At 45.9% G+C, this 24,878-nt stretch overlaps 1 pseudogene; it reads left to right on the top strand.

The window, feature by feature from the left end:
• Positions 1-16,862: 16,862 nt before the first annotated feature.
• Positions 16,863-16,980, top strand: LOC124717456 (annotated as a pseudogene).
• The last annotated feature ends 7,898 nt before the right edge of the window (positions 16,981-24,878 follow it).

The following is a 24,878-nucleotide window of genomic DNA, read 5'->3' as shown; positions in this document are numbered from 1 at the left end:
GGTACAACATGTGTTCAGTATTGTCTTCCCAGTTCAGCAACGTGCTGCATCTGTAACACGGCGTGGCCGCCAGTTGCTGGTAGCATATTCGCTGGAATCAGAGCGATGTGTCGTCATATGATATTCTTCAGATAAGGATGAGTGCTGATACAACCCTGATAGGAATGATATTTCAGATACGCCGACAGCGAGAAGTCATTGGCTATTCTGTTTGCAAAGGGTGAGTGTCCAGTAATTTCTTCAGGAAGAAACGAAGCAAACGTCAAGTAAAATTGAACACTTGACTCCGGGCATGATCTACATGCACATCTACATCTACATCGACACTCTGCAAATCACATTTAAGCGACTGGCAGAGGGTTCATCGAACCACCTTCACAGTTCTCTATTATTTCAACCTCATATAACGCGCGGAAAAAACGAACACCTATATCTTTCCGTACGAGCTCTCATTTACCTTATTTTATCATGGTGATCGTTTCTCCCTATGTAGGTACGCGTCAACACAGTATATTCACATTCGGAGGAGAAAGCTGGTGATTGGAATTTCGTAAGAAGATTCCGCCGCAACGAAAAACGACTTTGTTTTAATAATGTCTACGCCAAATCCTGTATCATTTCAGTGACACTCTCTCCCATATTTCGCCATAATACAAAACGTGATGCTCTTCTTTGAACTTTTTCGATGTACTCCGTCACTCCCATCTGGTAAGGATCCCACAAGGCGCAGGAGTATTCTAAAAGAGGACGGACAAGCGTAGTGTAGGCAGTCTCTTTAGTAGATCTGTTACACTTTCTAAGTGTCCTGCCAATAATACGCAATGTTTGGTTAGCCTTCCCCACAGCATTTTCTGTGTGTTCCTTACAATTTAAGTTGTTCGTAACTGTAATTTACAGGTATTTAGTTGAATTTACGGCCTGACTGGTTTATCGTGTAACCGAAGTTTAATGGATTCCTTTTGTCAGTCATGTGAATGACTTCACACTTTTCGTTATTTAGGGTCATTGCCAATTTTCACACCATACAGATATCTTTTCTAAATCGTTTCGCCATTTGATCTTCTGATGATATTAGTAGTCGATAAAAGACAGCGTCATCAACAAACAACCTAAAACGGCTGCTCATATTGTCTCCAAAATCCTTTATATAGATAAACAACAGCAAAGGCCCTATAACACTACCTTGGGGAACGCTAGAGATCACTTCTATTCTACTCGAAGGCTTTCCGTAAATTACTACGAACTGTGACCTATCTGACAGGAAATCACAAATCCAGTCACACAACTGAGACGATATTCCATAAGCGCGCAATTTCACTACAAGCCGCTTGTGTGATACAGTGTCAAAAGCGTTCCAGATATCGAGAAATAAGGAATCGATATGAAATACCTTGTCAATAGTACTCAACACTTCATGCGAATGAAGAGCTAGTTGTGTTTCACAGGAACGATGTTTTATAAACCCATGTTGACTGTATGTCAATAGACTGTTTCCTTCAAGGTAATTCAAAGTGTTCGAACACAATATATGTTCCAAAATCCTGCTGCATATCGACGTTAATGATATAGGCCTGTAATTTACTGGATTATGTGTTTGAGTGGGTGCCCACATTGAACACAAGTATATGGATTCGAATCCCAGCGAAGCAAATGTTTCAATTTCCATCAGAGTTTCACAGTTCATGTCCAGATCGTATGAACCAAAATCATTGATAGCGTTACGATTTGTGGCCTTACGTACTATTCACCATGGAAACGACGAAAATTTAGATGAAACACTGTACATGAACTTAGTTTATTGTTATTCACTTGAGCCCTGGAGCACAATTTCCTTCGCAGCTTTTGTACCAACCTTCTCATACGTGTTACAAATGAACAATCTCGCTTGGAAACTTCGTACCCATTGCGGCAGCATAACTAATACACCACTATATCACTCTAAGACTCATAGTTCATGAGATATGCTGCCATAAACTTGGAGATTTGGGAAAAAGTTGCTTTTCCTAAGACGTGTGCAAATTATCCAGACTATACGCAATCAGTGTTTGATAATAAGAGCACTTAATGATTTACAGTAAAGTTTAAACATAATTCCAATCGTTTTCTACAACTTTTTCCGCTTACAGCTCCACAAAATAATCAATCGACAATAGTTTATCGCTTGCTGAATGTTCGTTGGTCATGCGACGAAACGTGAGCATGAAGCACGAAGTTTTAATTTATTATTTCTTTACTACAAACTATATGCGGTACCCATTTTGCAGACAGTATACACATACACCAACGATTTGTAAGGCAAGCAGATTTCTACTGTGAAAAAAAATTAGGTTTCTAGTTCTTTGCTATCCGACGTGACGTAAGTCCTCGTCCTGTCTTATTGCACTCCTTTCAAACAACCCACTGACATGGAAACAAATGCACACTTGAATCAAAACCCTCGAACTGACGCTATTAATGGCTGCTGTAGATGTGAATGCGAATGACAGAAATGCGTGAGCGAGCGAGCTGTATTGTGAAACACGGCAGTAATCGTTGACCTGTAAACATTTAGATGGATTCAGTCACAGAAGTATTGTAGTTGTGAATGAGCTCGTCAAGTACGAGCGACGTAAGCATATCATATCGTCCCACCTCTTCAGGGTACAAATACTTGTGGAATGGCGCCAGTCAAATTCTCCCTTTGTCTCTACATGCAATGTGTACTTTCATTCTTTCTTTCGCTTACGCCATAGTCCCACAGCTATCTCAGGGTCGGCGTGGTTACAACGGATTTGGCAATGTTAGTGTTAGGGATGGCCGGATGCCCTTCCTGCCGCCACCCTGTACCCCCCCCCCCCCCCCCAGGACGGAATCAGTGTAACCCAACTGTCTGCGTCTAGTTTAAATCGTGAAATAGTACGGACGTGTGTAAATGTCTGCGACGCGTGTAACTGAGGTTGGACGTGGATACCAGCCCAGTATTCACCTAGCGGGATGTGGAAAACCGCCTAAAAACCACATCCAGGCTGGCCAGCACACCGGCCCTCGTCAATAATCCACCGGGCGGATTCGAACCGGGACCGGCGCACCTACTCAAGTACAGGAAGCAGCGCGTTAGCGCTCTCGGGTACCCTGGCGAGTTCTACACGCAAAGTGTACATGCTGTCTAAATAGTCTGTCTGTACTGCTACTGCCGGCCGGGGTGGCCGAGCGGTTCTAGGAGCTACAGTTTGGAACCGCACGACCGCTACGGTCGCAGGTTCGAATCCTGCCTCGAGCATGGATGTGTGTGATGTCCTTAGGTTAGTTAGGTTTAAGTAGATCTAACAAGGGGAGGCTGCCAATTGTGAAATTCAGATTCGATTCATACTGCGCATAATAAAAGCTCACGGCCAGAGGTGTAACGTTCCAAAGCACCAAGATGCACTTCTCAGCCGTTGTCGAGAAAATCGACAGTTAAAAGAAACCGTTGCGGTGAAATACTCTCAACGATTTACAACTTCCTACAGCGTCGTGGCGCAGCGGTAGCTCGGGTTCGTAATCCGAAGGTCGCCGGATCGAATCTGGCGCCACGCAACCTTCTTTTTTATAGTATTTATTTTTTGTAATTAATATATATATATATATATATATATCGTGGGGTCTCTGCTCTAATTCGAACGTTTGACTTACACTATACGTATTCGTTTCGGAATATCGTTTCTGCGTCTTCTGTTAACTACACGTGTAAACATTACGAAGACAATAACATTTGTGAAATACAACTTTGTTTGCGGAAAACATAATCATGTTCGAAGTCGCTAGTTTTTCCACGACAAATGACATTCAACAACTTATTATATGCATAATTGTTGCAACTGATTGCCGGGAATTTTATATATATATATATATATATATATATATATATATATATATATATATCGCTTACCGCTGCGCCACGACGCTTTAGGAAATTGTAAATCGTAGAGAGTATTTCACCGCAACAGTTTCTTTTAACTGTCGATTTTCTCGACAATGGCTGAGAAGTGCATCTTGGTACTTTGCCACATTACACCTCTGGCCATGAGCTTTTATTTTGCGCAGTATGAATCGAATCTGAATTTCACAATTGGCGACCTCCCCTTGTAAGTTCTAGGGGCTGATGACCTTAGAAGTTCAGTCCCACAGTGCTCAGAGCCATTTTTTTGTACTGCTACTGTGTGTGCGTCTACTGAACTGTGGTAAAATTGGAGGCCTTAAATACGAAGTAATGGAGGACAACAAGGCAGACAATGAAGTCTGCTGGTAAGACAGTTTTCCATACGACCAGTAACACAGATAGTAGTAGTTATTTTCTTCTAGTATTGGTCCACATCTTCTGTAAATGTTTCAAAGAATTTCATCTCCCTTTCAGCTGTTAGCATTTTATTTTTCGATTGCAGTTTCGGCATTAAGCTCTTTTCAAACGCAGTACTTCCAAATTCAATCGTTAAATAAAGTTCTGACAGCTGAAAACAAGATCAAATGTTTCAAGAAACAGACGGTAATAGTTACAAATGTCAAAACGAATTTTCCAGCACGTTTCATACGTAGCGTCCGCAGAGCAGCGAGCTCCGTGTCTCTCGCCTTGCGGAGGCGTACGGTTGGCAGCAAATGCTGGTTAAGAATGGTGACAATCGATTATCGCATACAACTGTCCATTGTTGTAGCTGTGTGCGCCATTTTGGAAATCGAAATATTGCATTTGCCATTCAGAAGGGAGGTGGGCTACTTTTATCTCCCCCACACTCTATTCTGTTGTTGTGGTCTTCAGTCCTGAGACTGGTTTGATGCAGCTCTCCATGCTACTCTATCCTGTGCAAGCTTCTTCATCTCCCAATACCTACCGCAACCTACATCCTTCTGAATCTGCTTAGTGTATTCATCCACCTCTTTCAAATAACTTCCGGGAATTCAGTTAGGTAACACTTTCAGCGACCGCCGATATTTCGGCGGAGGAACACCCCGCCGAAATATCGGCGGTCGCTGAAAGTGTTAACTTCCCCGAATTCAGCCAGGTATTTGAAAGTTGTATATGCCAGGAGATACTCAGGTCTCATATTCATCTCTTGGTCTCCCTTTACGATTTTTACCCTCCACGCTGCCCTCAAATACTAAATTGGTGATCCCTTGATGCCTCAGAACATGTCGTACCAACCGATCCCTTCTTCTAGTCAAGTAGTGCCACAAACTCCTCTTCTGCCCAATCCTATTCAATACTTCCTCATTAGTTATGTGATCTACCCATCTAATCTTCAGCATTCTTCTGTAGCCCCACATTTCAAAAGCTTCTATTCTGTTCTTGTCCAAACTGTTTATTGTCCATGTTTCACTTCCATACATGGCTACACTCCATACAAATACTTTCACAAACGACATCCTGACACTTAAATCTATACTCGATGTTAACAAATTTCTCTTCTTCAGAAACGCTTTCCTCGGCATTGCCAGTCTACATTTTATATCCTGTCTACTTCGACCATCATCATTTATTTTGCTCCCCAAATAGCAAAACTCCTTTACTACTTTAAGTGTCTCATTTCCTAATCTAATTCCCTCAGCATCACCCGACTTAATTCAACTACATTCCATTATCCCCATTTTGCTTTTGTTGATGTTCATCTTATATCCTCCTTTGAAGACGCTATCCATTCCGTTCAACTGCTCTTCTAAGTCGGTTGCTGTCTCTGACAGAATTACAATGTCGTCGGCGTACCTCGAAGTTTTTATTTCTTTTCCATGGATTTTAATACCTACTCCGAACTTTTCTATTGTTTCCTTTATTGCTTGCTCAATATACAGATTGAATAACATCGGGGAGAGGCTACAACCCTATCTCAATCCCTTCCCAACCACTGCTTCCCTTTCATGCCCCTCGACTATTATAACTGCCATCTGGTTTCTCTACAAATTGTAAATATCCTTTCGCTCCCTGTGTGGTGTCACCGCCAGACACCACACTTGCTAGATGGTAGCCTTTAAATCGGCCGCGGTCCATTAGTATACGTCGGACCCGCGTGTCGCCACTATCAGTGATTGCAGACCGAGCGCCGCCGCACGGCAGGTCTAGAGAGACTTCCTAGTACTCGCCCCAGTTGTACAGCCGACTTTGCTAGCGATGGTTCACTGACAAAATACGCTCTCATTTGCCGAGACGATAGTTAGCATAGCCTTCAGCTACGTCATTTGCTACGACCTAGCAAGGCGCCATTACCAGTTACTATTGATGCTGTAAAACATGTACCGTCAAGAGCGATGTTCACCAATTATGGATTAAAGTGAAGTATTCCAGCAGCTACGTACGTTTTTTATTAGTCTCATTTCCTTGACCTGTTCCAGACCTCACGCCAGCCTGCGTGAGCTAAAACGCGTACCTTTCGGCTTCCTCTCATAGTGGGTTGTCTGTCTTGCCAATCCACAACGCCCTGTATTTTACCCCTGCCACCCTCAGAATTTGAAAGAGAGTATTCCAGTCAACATTGTCAAAAGCTTTCTCTAAGTCTACAAATTCTAGAAACGTAGGCTTGCCTGTCCTTAATCTAGCTTCTAAGATAGGTCTTAGAGTCAGTATTGCCTCACATGTTCCGATATTTCTACGGAATCCAAACTGATCTTCCCCGAGGTCGGCTTCTACTAGTTTTTCCATTCATCTGTAAAGAATTCGCGTTAGTATTTTGCAGCCGTGACTTATTAAACTGATAGTTCGGTAATTTTCACATCTGTCATCACCTGCCTTCTTTGGCATTGGAATTATTATATTCTTCTTGAAGTCTGAGGGTATTTCACCTGTCTCATACATGTTGCTCACCAGATGGTAGAGTTTTGTCAGGACTGGCTCTTCCAAGGCTGTCAGTGGTTCTAATGGAAGCTTGTCTACTCCGGGGGTCTTGTTTCGACTCAGGTCTTTCAGTGCTCTGTCAAACTCTTCACGCAGTATCATATCTCCCATTTCATCTTCATCTACATCCTCTTCCATTTCCATAATATTGTCCTCAAGTACATCGGCCTTGTATAGACCCTCTATATACTACTTCCACCTTTTTGCTTTCCCTTCTTCGCTTAGAACTGGGTTTCCATCTGAGCGCTTGATATTCATACAAGTGGTTCTCTTTTCTCCAATGGTCTCTTTGATTTTCCTGTAGGCAGTATCTATCATACCCCCTAGTGAGATAAGCCTCTACATCCTTACATTGGCCCTATAGCCATCCCTGCTTAGCCATTTTGCACTTCCTGTCGAACTGATTTTTGAGACGTTTGTATTCCTTTTTGCCAGCTTCACTTACTGCATTTTTGTATTTTCTCCTTTCATCAATTAAATTCAGTATCTCTTCTGTTACCCAAGGATTTCTACTAGCCCTCATCTTTTTACCTACTCGATCCTCCGCTGCCTTCACGATTTCATCTCTCAAAGCTACCCATTCTTCTTCTACTGTATTTCATTTCCCTGTTCTTGTCAATCGTTCGCTAATGCTCTCCCTGAAGTTCGCTACAACCTCTGATTCTTTCAGTTTATCCAGGTCCCATCTCCTCAATTTCCCACCTTATTCTAGCCATAGCAAATACAACACATGACGTCTTGAGCTGTGAGGTAATGAGCGGTGATGCCACCACCGTCCCCAGTGCCTCTCTCTCTCTCTCTCTCTCTCTCTCTCTCTCTCTCTCTCTCTCTCTCTCTACGCCTCTACACAGGCTCCCGGAACGTAGCCGGTCCCTCATTTCCCCGGCCGCATGTCGCGAATCTGGTGCACGGCCGGCGGCAGACGTCGCAGCCGCTGACGACGCCATCGGCGACTCACTCCTTAATTTAACGCTCCGCGTTCCAGGGCGGCCGCGCCCTGGAATGCTCCAGCATTCTCCAGGCCGCTCCAGCCGCAGGCCGCGCGTGCCGCCCGTTCCTAGTCTGGAAGCCGCAAAAATCCAGCGGCATGGCGCCGAAACTGGCGGCCGACACGGAGCGTGCGCCGCCGACAGAGGGATACTTAGCAACCAGTGTCTCCGCTCGTAAGCGTCAGCTTTCTGTACCGGGGAAAGTGCGTTGGCTGAGGTTCGAGGGGGGACGGGCGTAACTGGAGTGTGTGTCTCTTGTGGCACAGTCTTGTGGTAGGTGGGAGAAGAAAAATAAGAACAAGCGAATCGGAGGCCCTTGTAGTCTGATTTCAATTACTAGCATCCAGCCGTCTCGAATACATACACTACTGGCCATTAAAAGTGCTACACCTCGAAGGTCACGTGCTACAGACGCGAAATTTAACAGACATGAAGACGATGCTGTGATATGCAAATGATCAGCTTTCCAGAGTATTCACACAAGGTTGGCGCCGACGGCGACACCTACAACGTGCTGACATAAGGAAAGTTTCCAACCAATTTCTCAAACAGCAGTTGACCGGCGTTGCCTGGTGAAACGTTGCTGTGATGTCTCGTGTAAGGAGGAGAAATGCGTATCACCACATTTCCGACTTTGATAAAGATCGGATTGTAGCCTATCGCGATTGCGGTTTATCGTATCGCGACATTCCAGCTCGCGTTGGTCGAGATCCAACGACTGTTAGCAGAATATGGAATCGGTGGGTTCAGGAGGGTAATACGGAACGCCGTGCTGGATCCCAACGGCCTCGTATCACTAGCAGTCGAGATTACAGGCATCTTATCCGCATGGCTGTAACGGATCGTGCAGCCACGTCTGGATCCCTGAGTCAACAGATGGGGACATTTGCAAGACAACGACAATCTGCTCGAACAGTTCGATGACGTTCGCAGCAGCATGGACTATCGGCTCCGAGACCATGGCTGAGGTTACCCTTGACGCTGCATCACAGACAGGAACGCCTGCGATCGTGTACTCATCGGCGAACCTGGGTGCATGAAAGGCAAAACCCGCATTTTTTCGCATGAATCCAGGTTTTGTGTACACCATCAAGATGGTCGCATCCTTGTTTGGCTACATCGCGGTGAACGCACATTGGAAGTGTGAATTCGTCATCACCATACTGGCGTATCACCCGGCGTGATGCTATGGGGTGCCATTGGTTACACGTCTCGTTCACCTCTTGTCCGCATTGACGGCACTTTGAACAGTGGACGCTACATTTCTGATGTATTACGACCCGTGGCTCTACCCTTCATTCGATCCCTGCGAAACCCTACATTTCAGCGGGATAATGCACGACCGTAGATTTCAGGTCCTGTACGGGCCTTTCTGGCAACAGAAAATATTCGACTGCTGCCCTGGCCAGCACATTCACCAGATATCTCACCAATTGAAAACGTCTGGTCAATGGTGGCCGAGCAACTGGCTCGTCAGAATACGCCAGTCACTACTCTTGATGAACTGTGGTATCGTGTTGAAGCTGCACGAGCAGCTGTACCTGTACGCGCCATCCAAGCTCTGTTTGACTCAATGCCCAGGCGTATCAAGGCCATTATTACGGCCGGAGGTGATTGTTCTGGGTATTGATTTCTCAGGATCTATGCACCCAAACTGCGTGAAAATGTACTGATATGTCAGTTCTAGTATAATATATTTGTCCAATGAATACCCGTTTATCATCTGCATTTCTTCTTTGTGTAGCAATTTTAAAGGCCAGTGGTGTATTATTACAATTACACTGCATAGCAGAGAATGCCGAACACCAAGAGGATGCGGTCGTGTGTCAGTGTAACGTCGTTGATCAGAGTTTCAATTCTCTGTGTGACATACACTGACTGCTAGAGTGCATTTGTATTGTTCGTGTTTAATGTTGTTACTTGGCCTGGCGGCGTACACAGCGTGTTCCTCCTAAGAGTCGACAGACATTTTTTCTCTGGTTTTTCGACAGATATTTGCAATTAAATACTTGCACTTGCTGGAGTGACCCCATGCAAATACTGCTAATCATGTCTCTCAGGCGGCTCCCATTGCCGATGGAAATCGCCAGTTTGTTTCCCGTTGCAGTCCCAGACTAATCCAATGCTATATATGTTTCATCGATATCCATTAAGAGGGACGTAAAAATACGAAAAATAAGTAGTACTCCACCAGCGAAAGCACCAGATTGATCCGCGTTGACTGCTGCCGCTGTGATGCAGCAGTAGCGCTGTTGAGTCACTGCTGGAGTACTCGCTTATTCTTCGTGTTTTTCTGTACGTGTTAACATATATTGACAACACGAATATCGCACTAGACTACATTTGGACCGTTCTAGCGAATGGCCACGAGTAATCCCGGTTTAAAAATCATGTTGTTTGTAGCAGGAAACAAAACAAAGACGTGCTGAGCAGTATTCGTGTGAGCTGAATCCAGTTACACTCTGAAAGACGGGAGAGACATCCTGTATAAGGAGTGTGAAGAGCGTCACATATTGAGTGACCTCTGTGAAGACCATTCAGCGGCCTCGCCACAGTGGTAACACCAGTTGCAGTCAGATCATTAAGCTAAGTGCTGAAGAGCTTGGCTAGAACTAGGATGGGTCACCATCTGGGTCTGCCGATTGCTGTTGGCAAGCGGGGTGCACTCGGTCCTTGTGAGGCCAATTCAGGAACCACTTGAGTGAGAAGTAGTGGCTCCAGTCACGAAAACTGACAACAGCCGAGAGAGTGGTGTGCTCATCACACCTAACGACGCGTAAAGGCTCAGGATGACATGGCGGCCGGTCGGTAACGTTGGGTCTTTAAGGCCTTTCTGACGGTGTTTTCTTTTTCCTGTGGCTGCTAGCGACATTCCGCGAACTTGTGTGGGACGAAAGGGGCCTTATTGTCGGTCTCCATTTGTCGCTTACTCGAATCGTGCAATATCTATATTTCTGGGGCATTCAGAAGTGACAAATGCTCCGTGTTGGACTGTGTGGAAACTTGACACCACGCATAGTTATAGTCAAGTTTCCAGTCGACAGGATCTGAACAACATGTAAGGGGCGTTCAAAAAGAAACGAGCCGGAGCCATAATTACAGAAACCAGTACCTGCATGTTAGAAGTATTGACCCTGCCTGTTGAGACACTTGTCCCACTGTGACACAAGGCGGTGAATAGCTGTCTCATAAAATTCCCGGAGCTGCGATGTTAGCCAGTCGTCCGAGGTGAATCGTTTGCCCCTCATTTAGCTTGACCAAGATGGCCCCCTTCTGATTCACTTCCTGCAGCTCGTGACAACAGTGAAGGCCCAGAGTTACCCACAAACCTTAACCACCCGTCTCCAAGCGATCAAATCAGAACGACGAGGCAATGTCACCCATGGGGTCATTCTGCTCCACGACAATGCAAAGCCTCATATGGCCAACACGGTAGCGTTCTCGGCTACCCTCCATACAGTCGGGACCTCTCTACCAGCGACTACGCCGTTTTTGGTCCCCTTAAAAATGCTCTGAGGAGCAAACGATTCACCTCGGAACTGGTTAACATCGCAGCCCTGGGAATTTTATGAGACAGCCGTTCACCGCCTTGTGTCACAGTGGAAGTACTGTCTCAACAGCCAGGGTAAATACCTCTAACATACAGGTACTGGTTTCTGTAATTATGCCTCCGGCTCGGTTTTTTTTCTTTTTTTTTTCTTTTAACCCCCCTTATAAGCTGGGATAGCCATATTGCACGGAGGCGCCTGCTGGCCGAGAATAAGTAATGGACTGCTTGCACACTCTGTGACAATACCGCACTTTTGGGGGTGGGGGCTACCAGCAGCCAGACTAGGAAATTACTACCACATGAATAGGCTGCCGTTAATACCAGAACAGGTAACGACTACGTTTGGAATGGTGCTGTAGCCGGAAAACACGGACAGCTGACGAATGGCGTCGTATTGCGATGAGTAATGAGTCGCCGTACTGTACTACCCTGGAGCATGACGGCGAGCTGAGGGAAGTTCCATGGTCCCAATATTTCGGAGATGCACTACACCATCGCGTATGAGTTAAGATCTCGGCTAGTAGTTATTGACGGAACAGCGTTGCTCCTCGGAGTATGAGATATCATCATCATCATCATCATCATCATCGTACGTTACCATGTTTACGGCAGTATGGTGGTGGCATTTTCTAACAGGACAATGTGAAGTCTGCAGCTCGTGGTCTAGTGGCTAGCTTTGCTGCCTCTGGATTACGGAGTTCCGGGTTCGATTCCTGGCGGAGTCGAGGATTTTCTCCGCCCGGAGCTGAGTGTTTGTGTTGTCCTCATCATCATTCGGGAAGTGCCGAGACTGGAAATGGAAAGATTTGGAACTTGTACGGGCGCTGATGACTCCGCTGTTGAACGCCCCACAAATCATCATCATCATTAATAGGACAATGTGAAGTATCCTGAACTTTGAACAATTCTGCAAGAAACACACAAGGACGTAGTACAGCCTCTACATTTAAAAACACAATTAATTCAACATAAATAGTCATCGTTGACCGTCAAAGAAACATGAAACCAGCTTTGTAACTCTTTTTTAACAGGAAAATAATCTGACAACTAAACACAAGTATTTGGAACAACAAAGGGAAGGCTTTCGCAGTCAGAGTTCGTTCTCCACTAGTTGAATACCAAATATTTAAAACCTCGCTCTCCTTTAGCGGAAAGCATTAGAACAGATTAACACTTACAGGGTGAGCACAGTCTTTCCCTGATTATAAAAATTTATAAATTTATAACAGAATAACCGTTTGACATAATAAGTTACGTAGGTTAGTGTTACTAGCTGTTGTGAGCAGTAGATGGCGCTAGTTCTCCAAAACACCGACGCGGTCTGTTAGGTCACGTTAGTTGCTGGCGAATGGGGTCGAACCAGGAGAAAGCGCAATGTCTGCTTTGGTTTTAAGAAACGAAATGGCCCATCATGGTTCAGCGTAAATTTCGGGCTTCTTATCGACGCAGCCCTCATGATGTTAAAACAGTAAAGCAATGGTATGCGAAGTTTAACGAAACAGGCAACGTTGAAGATCGTCTCGAAGTGGCAGGCCTCATGTGAGTGATGGAACTGTTGATCGTGTTCGCCAATCGTTTCAACGGAGTCCGTCTAAATCAACTGGTCAAGCATCATGTGAACTTCAAATACCGCAAGCAAGTGTGGTGTGTTAGAAGAATATCATGATTGAGATCCCCCCCCCCCCCCCCCCGATTGGGCTTTGATAGCGCGTGATTTCCTGGATGAAACATTTCCGGATCGGTGGATTTTGAAGGAACGGTCCAACACACTGGCCACCCCGTTCTCCAGATATTGCGCCCCCTTGACTTTTTTCCTGGCGTTATATCCAGGACAGAGTCTTCGCCACACTATTTGCTGACGTCGACGAACTGAAGGCTAGGATACAAGCTGCTGTGGTACTGTGACAGAACACATGTTGCGAAACACCTGGTGGTAACTGGACTACCAGCTCGACATTCTCCGAGCTACCAAGGGAGCGCACGTTGACGTTTACTAACGTAAGTGGTCCTAAAAATAACCTAGTAACACAAACCTATGTAACGGCATCGGATGTAACTTATCATGTGAAACGGTTATTCTGTTATAAATTTTTATAATTCAGGGCAAGACTTTGTGCTCATCCTGTATGTTACGGCCTGTACGAGTTGGTCTCTACAGGTTTGCCACTTGAGACTGATACAATATCAACAGACACCTGAGTCCGTCACCGGTAATGGATCCGGAGCAGACTTTCTCTCCTGGCTGGCTGCGCCTAACTGCCGTGATCTTTTTTTTTTCTTTCCTTTACTGAATTTCGATTCCCCCCCCCCCCCCCCCCCCCCCGAAGGGGGCGGGCTGGCAGCAGCTTAGTATGCCGCTCTTCAGCCTACAGACTTTGTTAAAAAGATGAAGAGAATAAATAATGAAAACAGGCGATAATATCGGAGAATTAAATAGTAACATGGCGAAAAAATCGTGGGACTTGAAACATAGAACAAAGGGATGCTGATGCTAATAAAATACATACGAAGCAGACAGGTACAACAACAGACAGACAATTAAAAAAACTCGGCGACAGTCTGGTTTCTGTTCGCAAAAGACATAAAATTCACACCCAGCGACAGCATGGTTTCTGTTCGCAACACGAGAAAGACGAACAACACGAACATTCACTGGAACACTGCACTAAAAAGTTAGCAAATGTGACATACCACAGCCGAGAGCAGGTGGGGGGAAACTTGGCAGATTATGGGAAAATAAAAAAGGGGGGAAGGAGAGGAAAAGCGAAGGGGGGGAGGGGAGATGGGAAAGGAGCCGATGGAGGATGAGGACACATAAGAGGGGTGGGGGGCGCTGGGCAGACGCGACAGGGAGTGGGGAAGGCAGAGGAGGGGAATACAAAAGGACTCGGAGGGTGGGGGGGGGGAGAAGGGAGGTAGGGAGAGGTTTGGTGAGGAGAAAACAGGATGGAAGGGGGGGGGGGGGAAGAGGGAGCCCAGGGAAAGGACAGAGGCGCCGTGATCGTTGCGGACGCCGTCCTAAATACCAGCACGGCGGAGATACGCTTCCTCCTTATTGGCTGCCCGTAGCATTGGCGGATGCAGTAAAAGGTTCATGGTATGAGCGATCTCTTGCTGATGTATAAAGCCTCAGTACTGTGGTCCGATGTACGCGAAGGCCCTCTGCACGTCGCGCAGCAAATGACGGAGTCGGAACGTCGTGTAGGCGCAGGGGCGAACTGGCAACCAACCCGACGGCGGTGTGTTACCGTGAAGCGTCAGCGCCTCACGACTACTGCGACACGCTACAATGCTTGTTGACATGTGGCAGGCGTTTCTACAGAGTGCCTGTGTCATGTTTAGGTACTCTCGCGGCCGATAATTCCATAGATGGGAGCACTGGAACGTAGCCGCAGTGCCAGTATGCAGGAGAGGAAACAACGCCTTGATGACATCTTTCCCAAGCGAATCAGTGCGTGCATACAGGCCACAGGTGGTGCAGCGACGTACATAATAGTGGCCTCTTTGTAAATTTGATTCGATTTTGCAACCTGTGAAGTATGTTTTAGTGTCTCTCTTCCATTGTGGGTGATTCACCTTCTTTAGCGGGTATGGGATCCTGCGTTCGATTCCCGGCCAGGTTGAATATTTTCTCTGTCCGGGGTTGGTTGTGTTGTCCTCATCATTCCATCATCTTTCGTGAACGTGGCTAGATTGGACTGTGTACGGATTGGGAATTTGTACGGGATCTGGTGACCGCGTAGTTGAGCGCCCTACAAACCAAACATCGTCTTCAGAGGGCATTGTATAGTTGGAAGTAACAGCAACAGACAGAATGCAGTGCAGACTGCTTGCTAACGCAGCTTGTTGTCTTCATGGCAGGTGTCCCCTAGATGAATAAGTAAACATGCTTCAGAAGATTAAAAAAATTGCAAAACGATGTAGAAAAGATATCAGTATGATGTGAAAATTGGCAACTGACCTTAAATAATGAGAAGTGTGACGGCATCCACATGACTGCTAAAAGGAATCCGTTGAACTTCGGTTGCACGATAAATTAGTCAAATCTGAAGGCCATAAATTCAACTAAATACCTATGAATTTCAATTACGAACACCTTATATTGGAAACAACATATAGAAAATGTAGTGGGGAAGAGAAAACGAAACTGCGTTTTATTGGTAAACACCTAGGAAATGTAACAGATCAATTAAAGAGACTGCCTACACTACACTTGTCCGTCCTCTTTTGGAGTACCGCTGTGCGTTCTGGGATCCTCACCGGCTAGGAGTAACGGAGTACTTCGAGGAAGTTCAAAGAAGAGCAGCACATTTTGTATTACCGCGAAATGTGGGACAGAGTGTCACTGACTTGATACAGAATTTGTGGCGGACATCATTAAAACACAGGTGTTTTTGGTTGCGGCGGAATCTACTCACGGATTTTAAATCTCCGATTTTCTCCTCCGAATGCAAAAATATTTTACTGACGCCGATTTACATAGGGAGAAATGACCATCACAATGAAATAAGGAAAATCAGAGCTCGCACACAAACATTTAAGTTTTCGTTTTTTTCCACGCGCTATTGGAATGATATAGAATTATCGTGAAGGTGGTTCGATGAACCCTCATCCAGGCACTTAAGTGTGATTTGCAGAGTATCCACGTAGATGTAGATCTACATCAACGATTGGTCCTTTTCGGCCGATCCGTCTCATTCAAAATTAGCCAAGGCTTCTCTTCATTCGTCTTTCTAATTTCCACTTTGTTTTCTAGCTTTAGTGATTCTTTATCTGGCGTACTGTCTATATGTTCTTTCCGTCTTAACTGATCGTGTTTTATTATCTTAATTATGTCTTGCAATTTCAAATTAGCTCCGATGTCATCATTTCTCTTTTTATCCATTATAGTCAACCGCGTGCCTAAGGAAATTCATTTCATATGGTTCTTTTCTCTTTTAATCATTCGTCTTAAGAGTCCAGTTTTAGCATCCATAGAGCAACGCTGCGGCACCTGTAACGTTATAGAAGTTTGGTGGAGAATCTCTGTGGACATTCTTTCCAAATGTTCTGCGTAACGTTCCACAGAGTTAGTTAAATAGGTCTAACTTTGTGTTTCACTGTTTCCTTTGTATGTAATACTGTACGTTAAATATTTAAGTGTGTTAACTTGCTCTATGATTTCATTGTCAATTTCAATCTTAATTCGCATGGGTTTGTGTCCTAAAAATGCAATTGCTTTTGTCTATGTGATGCAGAACTTACATATTGTATTCTCTGTCTATTTTACTTAACCACCGCTTCTCGTAAGTCATTTTCATTCTCACCAATAATTACTTGGTCGCCAGCTGAGAGTAGTATTTTAATATTTACATCGTTAATATTAAAATGTTTTACCGTCTCTAACCAAGCTCTGGTTACATCGTCGATATACATATTAGAAGGAGTGGATTAGAGGGGACATCCTTGTCTAACTCTTTAGTTTATTTCAGTCATATTATGCCTGCTAGGCAACGGCCTTTCCGCAGTGGATAAACCGGTTCCCATCAGATCACCGATGTTAAGCGCTGTCGGGCGTGGCCGGCACTTGGATGGGTGACCATCCAGGCCGCCATGCGCTGTTGCCATTTTTCTGGGTGTACTCAGCCTCGTGATGCCAACTTAGGAGCTACTCGACCGAATAGTAGCGGCTCCAGTCAAAGAAAACCATCATAACGGTCGGGAGAACAGTGTGCTGACCACACGCCCCTCCTATCCGCATCCTCAGCTGAGGATGACACGGCGGTCGGATGGTCCCGATGGGCCACTTGTGGCCTGACGACGGAGTGCTTTTTTGCCTGCTATTTTGGTATATTGTTATTCATATATGGACCCTGTACAGTTCTTACGAGATGAGATGCCATCCCTCTGTTTCTAAAAAATTTCCGTAGTTTCTTTAGATTTGCTTTATCAAACGCCTTTTCGTAGTCAGTGAAGGCAAGAAAAGTTGGTCAATTTAATTCATGGTGTTTTTCTATTAGATGTGTCATGGCGATAGATTCCGAACATGATCTCCCTTTTGCGAAAACCATGTTGGGCATCACATAATACAAGTTCAGCGATTGGCGATGGCTTTTTTTTCAAATTCTAGAATGCAATTTATAGCAGAAAATAAGGACGGCAATACTTCAAAAAAATTGTTCAAATGACTGAGCACTATGGGACTTAACTTCTGAGGTCACCACTCCCCTAGAACTTAGAATTACTTAAACCTAACTAACCTAAGGACATCACACACATCCATGCCCGAGGCAGGATTCGAACCTGCGACCGTAACGGTCGCGCAGCTGCAGAGTGTAGTGCCTAGAATCGCTGGGACACTCCGGCCTGCGGCAATACTTCGCGAGCACATACACTCCTGGAAATTGAAATAAGAACACCGTGAATTCATTGTCCCAGGAAGGGGAAACTTTATTGACCCATTCCTGGGGTCAGATACATCACATGATCACACTGACAGAACCACAGACACATAGACACAGGCAACAGAGCATGCACAATGTCGGCACTAGTACAGTGTATATCCACCTTTCGCAGCAATGCAGGCTGCTATTCTCCCATGGAGACGATCGTAGAGATGCTGGATGTAGTCCTGTAAACCGGCTTGCAATGCCATTTCCACCTGGCGCCTCAGTTGGACCAGCGTTCGTGCTGGACGTGCAGACCGCATGAGACGACGCTTCATCCAGTCCCAAACATGCCGGTCTAGGAATGGTAGAACGATGGGTTCGATGACGGTTTGGATGTACCGTGCACTATTCAGTGTCCCCTCGACGATCACCAGTGGTGTACGGCCAGTGTAGGAGACCGCTCCCCACACCATGATGTTGGGTGTTGGCCCTGTGTGCCTCGGTCGTATGCAGTCTTGATTGTGGCGCTCACCTGCACGGCGCCAAACACGCATACGACCATCATTGGCACCAAGGCAGAAGCGACTCTCATCGCTGAAGACGACACGTCTCCATTCGTCCCTCCATTCACGCCTGTCGCGACACCACTGGAGGCGGGCTGCACGATGTTGGGGCGTGAGCGGAAGACGGCCTAACGGTGTGCGGGACCGTGGCCCAGCTTCATGGAGACGGTTGCGAATGGTCCTCGCCGATACCCCAGGAGCAACAGTGTCCCTAATTTGCTGGGAAGTGGCGGTGCGGTCCCCTACGGCACTGCGTAGGATCCTACGGTCTTGGCGTGCATCCGTGCGTCGCTGCGGTCCGGTCCCAGGTCGACGGGCACGTGCACCTTCCGCCGACCACTGGCGACAACATCGATGTACTGTGGAGACCTCACGCCCCACGTGTTGAGCAATTCGGCGGTACGTCCACCCGGCCTCCCGCATGCCCACTATACGCCCTCGCTCAAAGTCCGTCAACTGCACATTCGGTTCACGTCCACGCTGTCGCGGCATGCTACCAGTGTTAAAGACTGCGATGGAGCTCCGTATGCCACGGCAAACTGGCTAACACTGACGGCGGCGGTGCACAAATGCTGCGCAGCTAGCGCCATTCGACGGCCAACACCGCGGTTCCTGGTGTGTCCGCTGTGCCGTGCGTGTGATCATTGCTTGTTCAGCCCTCTCGCAGTGTCCGGAGCAAGTATGGTGGGTCTGACACACCGGTGTCAATGTGTTCTTTTTTCCATTTCCAGGAGTGTATTTACAAGATGGAGTATGCATATTTTATCAGTTCTGTAAGTAAATAAGTAAGAGTGCTATTTCGTATGCTTGCAGTTACGTGTGTGACCTCCTGTTCTAGAACGAAGTCTCGTCGCCACATTACCGTAGCACGCCGCTAGAGGACCCAAAAAAAAATGAGGCACCCCCTTTCCGACTCCAGCAACTGGTTCATTCTGGAACTGGTTCCGTAACCTTATTTTATTGAGTCGATAACTAAAACTTTGACTACAGCTCGTCTCAACGTAAGCGATTGTTTAACTCTTAATACGGCTAGCAGGTGGATAATGTTATCATAGTGGTGTCTCCACGGTCGTGTATCTCTGTAGTTTCTCTGGAGGCAGAATAGCCGTCCCCCTACTTTCGCCACAGGGCTCATTCTCCTAATCGCAGGCGGACAAACAGCGACCGACCACGCTTGGGGATTAGTCGCCCGCTGCCACGGCGAGGGAAGCAAAAAACGAGAAAAAGCCGAGCCGGCTGCCATGTCGATGGGTGTTGTGTCGGCGCTGCCACCACAGCGGCGCAACTTTTCCCCGCAGCCGCACTCGGCACAGATTAAAATTGCTCTCCGCTACGTGACTGCGCACGCCGCGACCTACTTCGACCGCCGCGCGGCTCGTATTGCCGCGTGCAGATAAGGGGGAATCCCCCCGTAATGTATGCCAGGACCGCCAACATACCAGCTGCTTCGTTTAAAGTTTGCGCTGCAAGTGGTCTCGGCTATACCAGACCGCTACGTTGGCCACACCGCTGATCAGAATACGTGGCCCGCTAAGCGTAATTTACATGCGAGACGAAAGTAGGAGGAAAAGTCGAAAGGCAACCATTGAAAGAAAATTACCAGAAACGTAATTGGAGTTTCTTTGCGTGTCGCTTGATGTATATCGTAATACATGATTGACTGACCAATTCATAAAGGACAACATATGTTTAAGGACAGGTGTTAAAACTACACTCATGCTCGTAAATTAAGGATACTGCTGATACATGGTGAAACAACGCTGTGGTGGGCGGTTTGCGGGTTTAAATCACCTCGGGGTATGACCATGCTGTGCATTTGACCTGCGGTCGTCGCACGGTGGCGCTGGCAGCAGTCCACATACGCAGAGGTGTGTTGGCGCATGTCAGAGTACGGTGCAGCGAGTAAGTGTGCAGACGTGCTAATGGTGACTGTGTGTTGAAAATGGCTCAAAGAACACATATTGACGACGTTATGTAGGGTAGAATACTAGGCGGAGTGGAGGCTTGTCAACACAGCAGGTCGTAGCACGGGCCCTCCGTGTGCCACGAAGTGTGATCTCAAGATTACGGCAACGATTCCAGCAAACAGAAAACGTGTCAGGGCGCTACAGTACGGGACGTCCACAGTGTACAATACCACAAGAAGACCGATATTTCACCGTCAGTGAACGCAGACGGCCACAGAGTACAGTAGGTAGCCCTGCTCGGGACTTTACCGCAGTCACGGGAACAGTTGTCTCCAGACACTCAGTCTACAGACGACTGAACAGACATGGTTTATTCGCCCGGAGACCTGCAAGGTACATTCCACTGACCCCTTGGCACAGGAGAGCCCATAAATCCTGGTGTCAAGAACACAGTACATGGTCACTGGAACAGTGGTCCCACGTTATGCTCACGGACGAGTCCAGGTATAGTCCGAATAGTGATTCTCGCCGAGTTATCATCTGGAGTGAAACAGGAACCAGATACTAACCCCTTAGTCCTTGAAAGGGACCTTTATGGAAGTCGTGGTTGATGGTGTGGGGTGGGATTGGTGCACGTACACCCCTGCATCTCTTTGACAGAGGAACTGTAACAGGTCAGGTGTATCGGGACGTCATTTTGCACCAGTATGTCCGAGTTTTCAGGAGTGCAGTGGGTCCCACCTTCCTGCTGATGTATGATGACGCACAGCCCCACTGAGCCGCCGTCATGGAGGAGTACCTTCAAACATCTCAGGCGAATGGACTGCCTGCTCTCCAGACCTAAACCCCATCGAGCACGTCTGAGATGCTCTCGGTTGACGTATCGCTTCACATCTTCAAATCCCTACGACACTTTAGGAGCTCCGAGGCAGTGGTGCAAGAATGGGAGGCTGTACCCCAGCAGATGCTCCACCACCTGATCTAGAGTATGCTAACCCGTTGTGTGGCCTATGTACGTGGGCATTGTGATCATATCCCATATTGATGTCGGTGTACAGTGGCGTTTTGTAGCACATGTGTTTCGGGACGGTTTTCTCAACTTATCACCAATATCGTGGACTTACAGATCTGTGTCGTGTGTATTCCATATGTGCCTATGCTATTAGCGCCAGTTACGTGTAGTGCCACGTTGTGTGACACCACATTCTGCAATTATCCTTAATTTATGAGCATGAGTGTATTAAAATCATTAATATATGAAACTGAATGAAAAGGCCAATATCCGCTGAAGCTGTATTTATTGAAGTCGGTTATAGACACACAAAACTGGTTTCCCGACTTTTAAGTTGCATGTTCTAGTAGATATAAATGCTATGTCATACGGTATAAGGAGTTGTTACAGAATTCCGCACAGTAACAGCTGGCGTGGTTACGCAAAGTTCTCAGCCGTCCTCAGCTGGTGAAAACCATCATCAGTGATCAATGTCCAAATCACAGACTGTCATCATTTTACCGATTGAAATGTTCCAACGGCCCTGTGTCATCGTCTGTTGCTTGATGTCTCGTGCTGTTAGTGAAGGTACTCGCGTCGGTCGTCTGCTGCCATAGCCCTGTAACGCCAAATTTCGTAGCACTGCCCTAACGGATGCATCGTCGTACGTCGCATATTGACTTCTGCTGTTGTTTCACGCAGTGTTGCTTGTCTGTGAGCACTGACAACTCCACGCATACGTTTCTGCCCTCGGTTGTTGAGTGAAGGTCGTAGGCCATGGCGTTATCTGTGGTGAGAAGAAATGCTGGAATTAGGTATTTTCTGCACACTATTGATACTGGAGATCTCGCAATACTGAAATTCCTAACAATTTCCGAAATAGAATGACCCATGCGTCTAGCTCCAACTAACTTCCACGTCCAAAGTCTGTTAATAACCGTGGTGCTTCCATAATCAAGTAATTTGACATAAACCAGCTCAGTACAAGTGACAGCTCAGCTCCACCAATGCACTGCTTTTTAATACCTTGTGTACGCGACGCTAACGACATTATATGTGCCTACCACTAAGCCGTGACTTTCGTCAACTCAATGTAACACAGGGCACAGAAACTTAAGATTTATGAAATCTTTGTTCGAAAGAACACAATGGTCCTGACGTTAGTGGATTGAAATAGTACGTACTTTCCACGTCTCATTGTCAGTAACTGAGCATATTAATAACCCACGGTAGCTGAAAGCATGTATAGGGTGCCCGTAGACTCACTTTAAAAAGTCAGCTTGAAATCTGTTGGACAATCGGCGTAACACATGCCACTTTTCCTTTTTTTTTCTTTTTTTTTTAACTGTGGAAATTTTCTTTAAGATTCCTACTTGTAAGTGTCTGCATGGCATATGCGTTTCCTACAATTTGTTTGTGGTCATTCCACTTGTAACGGGATATCCTCCTCTAGCATTACTTTTCCTCAAAGGTAGTTGTCGATACCAGTAGTATTTTTCGAATTTTGGACAGGTCAGTATTATCTCAGTTGCTTTTCTGAAAACCTTCATATAATGTTACACACAGTATGTTATCTTCAAGGTAAAATTTATGAAAATGAATCACTTTACAGAGTACTTTAGCTTCGATGTTATAATCGATAAGTACTAGTTCTAAATGTACAGTTAAAATTATTTTTTAGGAATATTTTTAATTACCAATTATTGGTGCATTTAAAATTTATGTTAGTAATTACTACGTTTATTTCTGGATTCATTCATGAAATAATGATCTAAATTAATACTGCAACGGAAAGTAGTAGAAATTGTTTTGTTAAGAAAATTTGCAACCCTTTGGAAAATTGTCATTTCCTCAGACTGTAGGAGTCGTAAACGTGCCTATGATACCATCGGATGCATTTTTGTATTTTTGTGCGAACAATGTAATTTCGGCTTTGTTAATGAGAAAAATCAAAATACTGTGTGACATACTGAAATGTGAGAAAATACATTTACGTAAAAAGAAAACTGCTGCAACCGCAATCTTCAGATGTATCTAGATCAAATCAACTGTCAGGAGGTGATGTGTGATTTTCAACTTCAAGAATCAGACCCCTAGACAAGAAAAACTGGAGCCATGTCAACATGACAAGCTAAGTAAGCTAGAAAGGTTATTGTAATCTTTGCTCCTCTCAAATCTTCGTAAAAGACTTTGCTTATTAATTACTTGGAATGTTGAATGTGGACAATAGATGGAAGTAGGAAGGAGGGGGCAGTTTACACACATCGGTTACTCCTTATTTTTAGATGGCGATTGCTGTTTCTAATGATTTATCACTGGTATTTCAAACGATTGGCAGTGGAGCTCTTCACCTGCCTGTATCCAGTGCGTTACATTCGTTTTCGTTCAAGGTGAACTGCAGTCCCTGCACATGTTGACGACTGCCTGTAGATCTTTCTGAATTTCGCTGCAGTATTACAGTCTTCGTATACGCAACAGCCTCACTTCTATAACCGTGCTGTCGAGCCTAACCATCTTCGAGTATACCGCCTATTACATTGTCACCTTTAGGAGACGAACTTTTCAGATTGGCCATTACACTGCTCGATGTCAGTGGTGGGAGGATGACGGCGCATACGTCATTCACTTCTGGAAAAAATAATGGTTCAAATGGATCTGAGCACTACGCGACTTAACTTCTGAGGTCCTCAGTCGCCTAGAACTTAGAACTAATTAAACCTAACTACCCTAAGGACATCACACACATCCATGCCCGAGGTAGGATTCGAATCTGCGACGTTGCGGTCGCTCGACTCCAGACTGTAGCGCCTAGAACCGCACGGTCACTCCGGCCGGCTCACTTCTGGACTGTCCTCCGTTTCAGTAGGAATGGAACAGCGGACGACGTATTATCGCATGTGTGTGATGTACACTACCCTAGTCCTAAGTGCGAGTCTCTCGTTGCAACACGGCGGATATATCGTCGCCATTACGACAGCACAGCTCCAAGTCATGAGACCATCCTACGATGGTTATAGCTTTCACAATATCAAGAAACATTCTTAGAAACAAGATAACTTCGCCGTTGTGAGAGGGGCTATCTTCAAGAGTGCGAGAGGATCAACACCTGAACGTGCACACTGTCTACGGGTGAGTCTGTTTGGAATTAAAACTTCACCAGTATAAAATGCAGTTGGTGCAACGGGTGAAAGACAGGGACAACGAGAGGTCTTTGCTGTGCGTAAGATAGTGATGTCTGAAAACGACCCAAATTTGGTAGCGTTTGTGAGCGATGAGGCTCATTTTCACTTAAGCGTGTCAGTTACGTACCATACATATCGCTTTTGGGCCCCTGAACAGCTGTGTGATGCTTATCCGAGATCAGTTCATACCCCTCTAACTGCTGTCCAAGATGCCGGGCGTTATTTTTCGAAAACGACGGCGTGATACCGACGGAGCGCTGCGAATGTTGCGTGCACAGGGTGAACACGTTGTTTCTCTCAGAATTGCGGAGACGACGGCAAACGCGAGGAGTGTTGTTTCTGAAGAAGGTGGAGCAACGTCGCACGTGGCCAGTGTCACGTGTGGCAGCTTTGAGGCACATATTCCCTGGACGCCTCATTTGTGGTTCCGGTGGTGAGATAAGCGCATTTGTCCGTTAGTGAGTTTCTCTTGTGAGGGTATCTGAAAAAGCGT

This window comes from Schistocerca piceifrons, chromosome 9 (assembly GCF_021461385.2).
Source record: "Schistocerca piceifrons isolate TAMUIC-IGC-003096 chromosome 9, iqSchPice1.1, whole genome shotgun sequence".
NCBI lineage: Eukaryota > Metazoa > Arthropoda > Insecta > Orthoptera > Acrididae > Schistocerca > Schistocerca piceifrons.
This window is presented reverse-complemented; position numbering and strand designations above follow the sequence as displayed.